General features: G+C 29.6%; 1 protein-coding gene and 1 non-coding gene across 6 annotated transcripts in view; one reads left to right on the top strand and one right to left on the bottom strand.

Moving 5' to 3' along the window:
• The window catches only part of LOC107454192 (calpain-B), a 100,624-nt gene that overhangs the window by 14,328 nt on the left and 73,204 nt on the right, over nt 1-13,092 (top strand). The gene's annotated exons all lie outside the window — the stretch shown is intronic.
• TRNAA-UGC (transfer RNA alanine (anticodon UGC)) lies at nt 8,619-8,690 on the bottom strand. Its single transcript has one exon. It is a non-coding gene; the product is annotated as a tRNA-Ala (tRNA).

The raw sequence follows: 13,092 nt of genomic DNA, 5'->3' as shown, positions 1-13,092 counted from the left end.
TTGTAAGATTATCTCGGGTCCTATAAATTTATAATATAGTAGTTTTAAATTGACTACGTTCAAATATTTATAAGAATCACTTTTTCGTTTAGTGTTATGAATAAGAAAGATGTCTGAAAAATTGCATTTTTAATTTACCCAGCCACCACCCCAACCCTGAAGTCAAGGACTTGGCCTCGTAATGATTATTCTAAGTGTTTAATAAAAAGTGAAAAGGGCCGAGATAGCCTGGTTGGCAGGGCGCTGGACTCATGTTCGTGAGAATAGGAGTTCGAATCCTGCCGGCTGATGTAGTGAATGGTGACTGGTGCACGTTAAATTAGTCGGGTCACAAAGTCCTCCATGTTCCCATAACAAATTATACCTCTGGGGTATTGAATTGGAGATTGATCATTCTGTGGTTCAGATCAAAACTGCGATCTGTGGATGTGTGAATGGGTCCACCCTATAAAACGGGTGTGACGTATGGGTGTGGCAGAAGTCGAATTCTTCGCCATAGATGGCTCCACTGGGAAAGAAGAACGATCGCACCCACTCTGCCTTAATTTCCGATGACAACATCAATAAAAAAAGAAAGGACAGATAAGTAGAAAATTCCTCGTTTAGTTGTTCAAACTGGGTTGAACATTGGAAAGTCTCAATTTGAAATGTGTTCATTTTCTTAAACTCATTTCGGTCCGTGTCTTAAATAAAAAGCTTATCGACCTTTCACCTATGATGTAACTTGAATAATGAAGTTTTGTTGAGTAATTTTTTTTGTTGAACATTTATTGAAGCAAGTTTGAAAAAAATGATATTAAGCAAAAACATTATTTTATTACAATGCTCAATGATATATTCACTACTTTCGGTTCTATTCAACAGGGAATAGACTATTTGATAGTGAAAAAAAAACTAATCTTGACAAATGAGCTTTCCTTTTCGAACTAGAAATGTTTTTATAAGTTATTATGGTCTAGAGAAGTTGTCATGTTACATTATGCAGGACTTCCACAAATGACGCCATTAAAAAAAGGATTGCGATGAATACTTAATTAAATAATACAGAAACAACCCTCTCTCCTTTAACTATAATGATGAATTAAACCGATGGGGATAAAATATTATTTTGTTTTGCTAAGTAATGAATGTTTGTTTTCCTGAGTAATGTTTTTGATGCCCATAGTTTTAAGATAACTACATAATTACCATACTAACTAGATTAGAAAAAGAATAACTTATTTCTAAGATAATATTTAGTCACAAATTGAATATTTCTGTTTAGAACATCAAAAGATAATGGTATAAAATTGTTCTTCAGCGTTGGCGGTGCCATCCTCTTATTGGCCAGGAAAATCACATGATAGGATCCTTATAGGCTCTGAAAGCATCAGCGGCCATCAGCTTAAAATTTTATATCAGTAATTTTCCTTGAATTATTTATTTATATCTTATTTGACGGTATTTTTTATTATGTCTTAAATGCATATAAGAAGGCCGGGATAGCCTGTTTGGTAGGACACTGGGCCTATGTCCAACAGTTCGTGGGTTCGACCCCCGCTGGCCGAAGATTCCCCGTGTAGTAACTAGTGTCTGATGCACGTTAAATGTGTCGAGTCGTAACGTCCTCCATTTTCCCATAACAAATCAATACCTCTGGGGGGTATTGATCCAAGAGTTCCCTTGTCTTCTGGATTGGGTTCAAAATTACAAGGTTCCAGAGTTGAACATTAGTAGTCGTAAACCCAAAATTGGGTCGGCTGTTCAAATACGGATATAAAATAAAATAAAGATGTATATTAGATATACGTTACGGAAAAAACAGGGATAACTAACGAAAAAAAAAAAAACAGACAAAAATGAACAAACAAAACACGTTTAATAACTTTTAATCAAATTATCGGATTTTACCGGAACAAGACGCAATTTTAATTGTTAGAGGTGGCTCCCCTTAAATATGCTGATTAATTAGTGTAAACGATATTTTAATTTATGAAATCAAACACACAAACTGACCTCTAGAAAAACATGCATTTTTTTTTACTCTCAAAATAGCCGCCATCTTGGAAATATGATCCCCAACGAATCGGTCGAATAGCTCTTATGAAAACAATTATTAAAAATACGACTTAATTAAACTTTGTTTACTCTGAAACTGTTCAACCGATTTCACTCAAATTTAATCTATGCCGTTAAAACTTACTATCTTACTAATGCAAAATTTTTCGACTGTAATTAAACAATAAATAGTTATTCAAAATTAGTTTCGTGCATGGAACCGCTTTCCTAACCAAACTATTGTTACCCTATTTTCCAGCTTTAAACCCCGACTCCCCATATTTTCAGGGTCAGCATCCATGTTGCCGAGATTGCGACTACCCACCTCCATATATTAGATGTTCGAATAATCCGAATCAGTCGGGAAAAAAGGCATGTTTATTCAGAGAAAGTACTTTTTTGAGTCTAATTTCGGAATTAAAAATATCGCCAGTAAAGGTATGACTTTTGAACCCTGAAGATTCAGCCTTAGAATGTGAAAGCTGAAGAACGTCAAAGAATTTTCACCCTCTATATTCTTTGGTGAAACCCTGATCATAAGATTAAAAATTATTCAGGGTGTTCAATTTCTTCCTTTTTTGCGCACTGTGCATTTGTTAAAGCTATCTCCAACTGTTGTACTATACAATTTTAATTTATTTTGTAATGTCAACAGTTTTTCTCATAGATATGATAAGCATAATGCCATAGCACTTTATATTCATTAAACCGTAAATTAACTATATTTAGATTTTTATAAATAGCATTTATTTTTATTAATTTCATTTATTTTATGTAAAATGTGCAGTTAAAATAATTTTTAAGACTATTGAGCACTATTTTTGAATGATGTCTTTTGTGAAAACATTTAACAAATTCTTATAGAGCAGGGATGGCGAACCAATGGCAAGCGTGCCATTTATGGCACGCGACACAATATTTTGAGCACTCCACCGATCACAATTGTTATTACACAAATGTTATTACACTATGAAACAATTAAATTAAAATTCACAAAAAAAACAAAATATTAAACAATTACTAATAAAAAAATTAAAAATTAATATTAGAAAACCATTAATAACCGTAAAAAACAAGCTAACAATAAATAACTAGCAAAAAAATCATTCCTGCTTAAACTAACATCTTAGAACCTAAGTTATTGGTCATCTAATCTGCAACGACAAAAGTCACACTGATATTACTTTAAGTTGAATTACTTGTATAATTGAGACATTGCAAAATTTATTTTTTTTTTCAATGTAAATAAAGAGTTTTGAGTTATAGTTTTTAGTACTATTTTCCCAATAATCACGAAGTCAAAATTATTTGACGGCACGTCTATCACCTCATTAAGCAATTTTTTAGAGAAAACGGCACGTTGGTGTATAAAGGTTCGCCACCCCTGTTATAGAGTAATCAAAAATAAACAATAATTTAAAATACTAGTTTGTCGTGGAAATTGCAATGGAAACCAAGAAGAATAATATGGTTTAAATATTTTCCCAATAGAATAGGCAACTGTATCTGTTGAACGAAATCTGTATTAATTCAGTTAAAAAAATTCCAAATTAAATTTTCTAAAGAATAATTTTTAGCACTGTTACTATATATTCTCAACATAGCGAAAATCAATTAACTAGAAAATCAAAAGTTGCTAAAAACAATAAGTTTTTATGGTAACCAAAAATGAAATAAAAATTTAAAAGAAATAGAAAATTAGTTGACATCGTAACATAATGATTAGGTTTTAATTCAATTCCACTAGAAATGAAAACTCTACTTGCGTTAATATAATAAAGATTGTAAAATCTTTCTACTCTATAATTTTTAACTTTGATTGCAAACATTTAATAAATATGCAAATATTCTAAGAAATTCTATTTCTTCTCATTTGCTACTCATTTATATAAAAAAAGTTATTTATATAAAAGATGTAATTTATAAATGCATTAAATTTTAATACTATTTTCTAGTTTCAAAAAATTTTTTATTCATCGTGCAATTAAAAAAAACAACGTAAACGCTTCGCGATAGATTTCGAGATAAGTAGATTCCAAACGCAAAGGTAATTTCACACAATAGAATTTCAGAAAAAACTTTTAAAGCTAATTTTAATTTTGAAAAACAATTTCGCAATAAGTAGCTCATCGTACTAAAATGTTAAATTTGTGAAAACCAAAATTTTGAATTTTTTGTTGCTTACGCTGATTCAACTATTGTACGGCAATATGTAGTAAAATAAATGAAACTGCTATAGCTAGAAAACGTCTGCTGCATTAAGATACCATTTTTTTTTAAACTTTTAAAACTTACATAATTTATTTTTGTTAAATAAAAAAGTAACAAATAATTAAAAACTATGTTCTTAAATATACCAAGTTATAATATTCTCATAAAATCGCCTAAAACGAAACAAACAATATCTTTTTTTATTAAATATTTTTCAAATTCTGCTGCTTTTCAGTATACTAAACAAAGTTTGTTACAAAAATATATTTTTTAAACAGTAATTTTTGCGTATTACTATTTATTTTGATTGATTATTAACTATCCAGCATTTTATCATTTATCCAGCCATATTCAAATTCTCACAAATGAAATAAATAAAGAGCTTGCATTTACGGATGAAACGCTGGAAATAAATATTTTCATTTTTAAATCTCATTGCAATTAATTATGGAAATATGATTGAGTTCAGAAATGGATAAACCTTTATAAAATAAGATTTTTTTTCAAAAAATTATTTTAATAAGTTTTTGAGATTTTGAGAACACAAATTCATTATTCTATTATCTCTTATGCTAGTTTGTTGAGTCAGTTAAGAATTGAAATTGTGAGGCAATGTTAAGTAATTTCCAGGAGTGAAGGTGATAATATTTTGTGTGGAACAGCCTTTGAGAATGTCGTTTGCTGACTAATTAGATTTTCAGTGGAAAGAGACCTTGTGCCGATTGTTTTGTCTACTTCAGTGACACGCCAACTATTTTTGAAACAAATGACAACGGGCTTGTTAGGCAATTATATTAAGTTGCAATACTTTTTCTTTCACTTAAGAGATTTAAGTTTAAAAGAATGGTTCTACATAAAATTACAAAATTTTTCCCCTATTTATATTGTTAAAATTCCGAACAAGTCTATGAGAAAAACTTTTCTAAATAAAAACTATATAACATTTATTGTCTTTTTATTATAAAAACAATCATGAAAAAAAAAAATGATGAGGGGAAAAAAAGGAAAAATGTTTTTATTTTTTTATTCATAAAGCACAGGATTTTAATGGAAATAACTTAGACTGAACTGACACGAAAAATTTTTAAATTGGAATTGACTTAACATACCAGAAACATATTCTATTATTTGTAACTATTATTTCTCCTCGGTGTACTACGATATCCTGTTTGCGCATGCCCGATGTTCTGTGACTTAAAAACTACGTTGCCGCATCTTTATTTACAACTAGCAACTAGGACCCTCTTCATAATTTATAATCATCGTTGAACAGCCGACTTAATTTTTTAGGCTTACGACTGCTAATGTTCAACTCTGTAACTCGAAATTTTGAACCTAATCTAGAAGACAAGAAAACTCCTAGAATAAGTATTGGGATAAATTTACCTCAGTCGAGGATTTTTTGATGGAACAAACCCGCATTTGCGTTACATGGCGAAGAAAACCACGAAAATCACCCACGAGACTGATGGCGAAGGGATTCTAACCCGTGATCCGTCTACCACTGAGGATATTTTACGTCAGCGCTGTGGTCGGTGCGAGCCGGGTGTGGAATTCGTATCATTCAGTCATCGCTGGGATTCGAACCCGATTCATATCATTCGAAGGCGAACGCTCTATTCCCTGAGCCATTGCGGATCCCTCTTCAATATTAAAAAAAAAAAAAAAATTTAGCCCTCATATTTATTGTTATTCATTACAATCCTTCATTATAATCCACGTGATTACATTCGCTCTGCTATTAAAATGAGATTACAATAATAGATTTATAAATAAAATGGTTATTATAAGTGGCATGGATCATACAAAGGTATAAAAAGAAAACAAAAATTTATTGATGAAATATTTGGGGATTATTCAAGTACAGTGAATCGGATATTCAATAAAAATAATAAAAGGAGAAAATAAGTGAAAATTAAAGAAGAAAATGTATTGATTTAGAAAGATTATGGGCTGATTATGATTAGATTCAGACTTAGGACTGAAACAATGTAATTTGTAATATCTTTTATCAAAAAAGCAAAATTGAATTAAACCGACATTTGTATTAATATTAGTATTTGTTTTTGATGGGTGATTTTTTTATGCTATTTTTTGCTTTATTTTTTATTGTTTTTTTTATTGAAATTTTTTTATTTCATAGATGCGTGCTTTCTTTTTATTTCCTTTTTTTTAGTATTTCTATTTGGCAGTATAAATACTAATTATTGATATCGGTTTTATTGCAGTAAAAAAGCGATTAGTGTTAACAATATTGAGAAACTGTATTATTTGTAACAATTTTTTTCATGCTTAAAAATTTATTGTATTAAAAAATAAATAAAAATAATCTTATTTCAGTTTAATTTGAAAAGATGAGAATCGCACTAACTGAAGAGCCAGTTTCAGTTTTTGACATTTAAATTCCTCAAATACCCAACTTCAAATATAAATATGGGTATATTGATCCCTTTAGAGTTGTTTAGATCTTGCTATTTTTCATTCTTATTAATAAAGTATAAAGTTGTCAGAGGGATCCGCAATAAATTACAAATGAAAACAAGTGTTTCTGAACACCCTAGATCAGAAAATATAGCAACTTCGAATACTTTGTTTATCGCATGCAATAATTACATAAAATTTTGTACTCCTAGCTGAAATTCTAGTGATAGACATTTTTGTAATAGACACAAATTTTTTTGCCGAAGGTTATTTGGCTATAGCTTTATAAATATTCAATGCAATAAAATAAAATAAAAAAAATGTTAAGACATTTTTTAACAAATACATTATCATTTAAAAATTTGAAAAAAAGAGAAAATAAGTTGAAAATTGCGCGTTATATCAGCATTTAAAGTAGTTCTTTCATACTGCGCAGGCGCGGAAATCATTAATCCCCCTCTATAGTTTTGTAATGAATCGTATTCAGTAACTAATGAACGATTTGAATATCTTGAAAATTTAAAAAGTTTCAAGCATTTTTTCAAGAATTTTTTGTAAATTCTGAGAATTTTCAAATTTAACGATAAAATTATATATAACAAATTTATAACAAAATTTAATAAAAAATTATAATAACTTACAATAATTGACCGTCAACAAAATGTGAGGGGGTGAGAAAAGAAAACATGTGAAAAAAGGCATACTTTTTATTGATGATCCCCCATGATGNTTAAGTCATGTCATAAGGCACTTTTAGCGCAATTTTCGCATTGTAAGGGCATTTTTTGCACTTTTTAAGGGCATTAATTGAGAATTTTTAGGTCACCAAAATCCGGTTATAAGTTTTCAACATCTTTCATTTTGCGTCATTATGCAAAATTTAATAACAAATTATAATACCTTACAATAATGGACCGTCAACAAAATGTGAGGGGGTGAGAAAAGAAAACATGTGAAAAAAGGCATACTTTTTATGGATGATCCCCCATGATGCTGATGTTAGTTTTAGTAAATCTTGCTTAATACTGCATAATAACATTAGTGAAAAACCACTTATCATTTCATAGCTTTAAAAGAAATTGTACAGAAACTTCGTAGAAAATTGCTAGAAACTTTTTAAATTTTTTAAGATACTCAAATCGGACTTTTTTCATTAGTTACTAAAGATGATTCCCTACAAAATACAGGAAAAAATTTTTTAATTCTTTTTCGCAAAAGTGCTGTTTGAATGATATTGCTTTAAATGCACAAATCTTGCGCAATTTTTAATGAATTGTTCTCAAATTGTAATGTAATTTTGTTATTAAAAATTGTTCTATTTTTAAATTTTATGAAATATTTAGAAAGTGATGGTAAAAAAAAGAAAATAAAAAAAAATAACTCATACGCAATGAAAAAAAATTATTTTTGCTAAAATGTCCGTATTTCCGTAAACACTTAATCTAAGTTAACACAATATGATGCAATTATTGCTTACATCATACAATAACCAAAGTAATCCATACGTAACAAATTTATCACCATATTTTCAACTGTTTCAAAACAATTATTTTCATTCATAATTTACTGCTGGTTCCTCAAACATATCAAAGCTTTGAACTTCAATGATCATGCACCTCTTAACTATTTCTTGAGAAAGTCAAGAACTGAAAATGTCTCTTTAATTTGTTTAATATGAAGTGCATATTATGAAGGTATGGTCATTTAAGTGCAGGAAATTTCGTCTGAAAAAAAAATTTCTCACATCTATAAATTTAATTAAAATATTTATTTCAGTTTTTTTTCTTTTTTTTATACCAAAAATGGGTTATATATATAGAAAAAATTAATTCACAAACCAAACGTCGTAGCACATTAAAAAAAAAAATTGCGAAAGGGGAAAAAATTAAAAATGATATACATAGTTATAAAATAATAAATTCACTATAATGTGAATATTTTAACAAAAGTGGAGGTGCGGGGGATCGAACCCCGGGCCTTTCACATGCAAAGCGAACGCTCTACCACTGAGCTACACCCCCGTTGCGGATGAAGGTGAATAGAAGCAAGTGGTTGACAACTAACCTAGTTTTTCTACCAGTGTATGCGTAAAGGAAGAAATGTTATACTCTCTATTATAGTTTCATTGAGTGAGGTCCTTTTTCCTTCTGTTTCGTTTCTCCCACAAAATAATATTCAACTTCAAATTTCATGTAAATAAAGCATCGAATTTTGGATTAAGAATTCTTTATATAACATAATTCAAACAGTTACCACTTTGTAACAGTACTTTTCTAACAGTACTTCAAACAGTTACTTTGGATTTGTTATTCAACAAAGCAAATAATGAGATAGCAAAATAGCAGATGGATTTCGAATAAAATGTTAATGAAGCGGCAGACTTATAAATGCAATAAGGAAAGAAAACTTATTGGTCCTTTGGGCGAATCAGAATTTTTTATAGATATCTATTTAATTCCAGCATCATAAAATTTAAAAAATAAACTTTCATTTATATATTTTTTAAATCCATGGTTATGGATATGGTAATTTCGAAAATTATTTATTTTATTAAAACTATTACAACTAGCGAGTTAATTAACTTAATTTGCTTAGTTCTAATTTCTTTTTTTTAGTTTCTTATAGCGGCATTGATTGTTTTTATTTGTTTTAAAAATAACGAGTATTATAAGATCACTTAGTTTAGATTACATGTTCCCAACCTTTTTTGAACAATCGCTCATTTTGCTTCAGAAAATTTTCGATGCCCTCTTACTTAAATAACTTAATAAGTAAATAAATAATAAATAAATAAAGGAATAAATAAAGGATTAAATAAATAATTAAGATAATAAATAAATAAATAAGGTAATAAATAAATAAATAAGTAAATAATAAAATAAGTAAAAAGTAAATAAATTGTAAGTAAAAAAATTTTTTTGTCTCATTTTGAATCTTATGAAATTTTTATGAAACATTTCTTTAATCATGCCTTTAAGTTATTTAAAATATATGGATTATCTATGGCATTTATATTGGATTTTTATTTATATATATTTTATTTATTTTATTATTTTTATTACGTATATTATTTTTTTTTATATTCATTTTTACGAAAATACGCGTGTAAAATTTCTTAATACATTCTTAAATTTAAAGAAGAAATAATATGAAAGCTGCTTATAAAGCTATCAATTTACTTTCTTTTTTCTTTTCTTTTTTTTAAAAAAAAAGACATTATTTGAGGTTTTAAAATCTTATTCATTATAAAATTTTAGAAATGCAATGCCAAGTGAGGTGAAGGTCACTTTTTGCGTAATATTTAACTTAAAATCTTTAAAAGTTTAGTTTGAAAGAGGGCATAAAAATTGAGTTTGTTCCCGCGTACAGTAAACCTTAGTTACAACACTGTAGAAAACAAATACATTAAACAAATAAATTAGTTTTGAAATATATTCAAAACTTCTTTATCAAACGTGGGGGAAAAAAGTCGAAAGTTTAAATGTTTTAAATTTCTGGCTTAATAAATTTCTGACCTTATTATTTTTTTTACGAAACGCTGAAAAGAAAAGAGGCAAATCAAAGAACAGTGACAGGGGCACTGAAATTTCAAATTCATACCAAAACATTTAACTTTGATAGAGAATGTTTATGAATTTGTTTCCATGAAGATTTGTTACCATTTCGAAACAATAGGTATTCTTTAAAAACCCGAGTTAATGGAGCACGTAGGGAATCGTTAAAACTCCAGACGTTCGTAAAAGGTTGAAAAAAATCATCACTGAAAAATACGTCAACCAACGCTAAAACCTTTACAGTATTTTCCTTTAAGCTTTTATTTAAGACACAATTTTATTAACAGAACTGCTTTAATAAAAAATATATGCTGACTTAGAAATGTAAATAATTCCTAATAACCAGATTTTTTTCATGATTTTTTGTGCGTTCTTAATAATTTCCACTATAGTTTGTGAAGAATTCTATAAAAATCCTTAGCACCCCTCAAATACCCATCATATTCACCCACCCTCCCACTGAGGGACTTTCCTTGCAGCATTTTTTATAACGAAATTTCTATTCGAAACAACGAAATATTCCTTATATAACGAAAGATTCTTTATTTAACGAAGTAGTTATCAACCCATAACGAATTTCTTGACAGTTTTTTTTCTCCATTTTTCAACATCTTTGGAATTCTGTAAATTTTTATATTTTTTTATTTTCGAATTATATTAGTTTTTATTACATGCTATTTTATTATAAAATTGCATTTGAAAGTTGGAACAATTGTGCAACCGATTTGGTCTCCCAGGTGCCTGTTTTTTGAAAAACTCGCATTCATTATTCTTTTCAGCGAAATTATTCATTTTAAACACTCCTTTCTGATATAGATTTCTTCATTTTTTATTAAGTCATTATTACTACGAACTTATAGTATGGGTTAAAAAAATTTTTGACATCTATTTAAATGCCTGCAACATTGAGTCCATTATAAACGTGGCATTAATTTCTTAGCTATGAAATAACGTTGATATTTCGAACGGAACCACTAAAATGAATTTCATAATGATTTAATAATGTTGATTCTTTATTAATGTTATTATAATGCTCATTGTTATTAATGTTGATTAATAATGTAATGAATTAATAATGCTGAAGTGAGCCCGGACGGAACTCACTACAACTGAGTGCTCACTGTATCCAGAGTTCATTGTAACAGGAGACTGCAATGATTTTATTCAGGATTTAGCCGGAGCTGTAATAAACATTTTCACCTGAAAATAAAGTTAAATAACCAATAGATTTAAATTTTAAAAAAAAAATCGAAATTTAATACTATTAAAAAAAACACAGAATATATATTGGAAGGGAATAATTTTTTAGCTGTTGTCCATTCGCTGAATTAATCATCTGCCAATTCGTTTGACCTGACAGCAATTCACTCAATTCATCACCTGCTAATTTGTTTGCAACCGTCAGCAATTCGCTCAATTCTTCACCTGCCAATTCGTTTGCATCCGTCAGCAATTTAACCTCTGGTCAATGTATGCTATGGGTAGGGTAAAAGATACCCACACACATATCTTGATGTCCTTAAGTAATATTTTCTCAGTATCAGTATCAAAATTGTCAGTCTCATCGGAAAACTAAATTAGTATTTCTAAGTAACTAAATAATTGTGAAGTCGGCCTTCAGAATGTACGAGGGCTGTTTTTTAAGTAAAGACCGTTTGAAAATAAAAACCAAACGAAAGAAAATTTTCATAAAGCAAACTCTCTCTCTCTCTCTCTTTTTTAAATAATTGCCCAATTTGCTGAAACCTTTATTATACCTTACAATTAGATTTAGAATACACTCTTCATAGTAACTTGCCCCCTGCTCCGATGACTAAGAGGTCACGACCATTTTCACGTCTTCGTCATCGTTGTATGGGTTGTCACCAAAATGATGATTGAAACTTAGGAAAAGATGAAAATCACTTAGCGCAAGGTCTGGGCTGTATTGAGGGGCGGTCCAAACTTCCCAGCCAAACGAGTCCAAGAACGCTAGGGACTCTGCTGTGGCGAGAGTCATTTTTGTGGAATAGTAAAATTTCTTATCAGCATGCCAGTAGGAAGCTTTGTAAACTTCGCAAATCCTGCCGGTTAATGTATGCAGCAGACATGTTTTTTGCCGACTAAAAACGCATCACTGACAGTACCTCAAACGCGGTGGGAGATTTGTTAAACTTGAACATTTTAAAGACACAGAACTGACCGTACCTACACAGCTGTAACTGAGTACAGTTGTTCTCAAGGAATGCCAGGACACGACGCAAGCAATTGTTGCGACGCACGCGTCACCTATTAGTGTACACAACAAAACGCCCCTTACTTAAAGAACAGCCCTCGTACAGGGCCTGATTACCGAAAAGGCACAGGAAGCAAGTGCTTCCCCTGTAAAATTCGGGCCCCAAACGACTGAAATTAAGGGCCCAATTTCTTATTTTTGAAAATGCACTAGGGACTTATAACTGCACTAGTGAACGTTCATTTTCTGTATTGAAAAGAATAAAAAATCGGTGGAGATCAACTCTTTCAAATAATAAATTAAGTAGTTTAGCCCTTTTGGGCAATAGAGAGAGATATTACAAGTAGGTTACAATTTGCAGATATTATTGAAGATTTTGCGAATTTAACAGCGAGAAAAAAACATATGTAATGGTAATAAACCTATGAATTTTCTTATTTTTTTAAAATCTTTTTTCTCTATCATGTGTGCTCAAATTAATTTTACTCTGCTTTTTATTGTTGAACTAAACACACAAGACTTTTAAATATCTATCAGTACGAAAAATATTTTTGTTTCATGTTTGAAAATTATTTGGTATGATTTTTCTGGTGCAGTAACAATAATTTATGCTGAATTAGAATTTTGTGTTGTTCTGCCGCTAGTAAACGAATT

The sequence above is a fragment of the Parasteatoda tepidariorum genome, chromosome 8 (assembly GCF_043381705.1).
Source record: "Parasteatoda tepidariorum isolate YZ-2023 chromosome 8, CAS_Ptep_4.0, whole genome shotgun sequence".
NCBI lineage: Eukaryota > Metazoa > Arthropoda > Arachnida > Araneae > Theridiidae > Parasteatoda > Parasteatoda tepidariorum.
The sequence above is the reverse complement of the archived record's forward strand: the minus strand, read 5'-3'. Positions and strand labels throughout refer to the sequence as shown.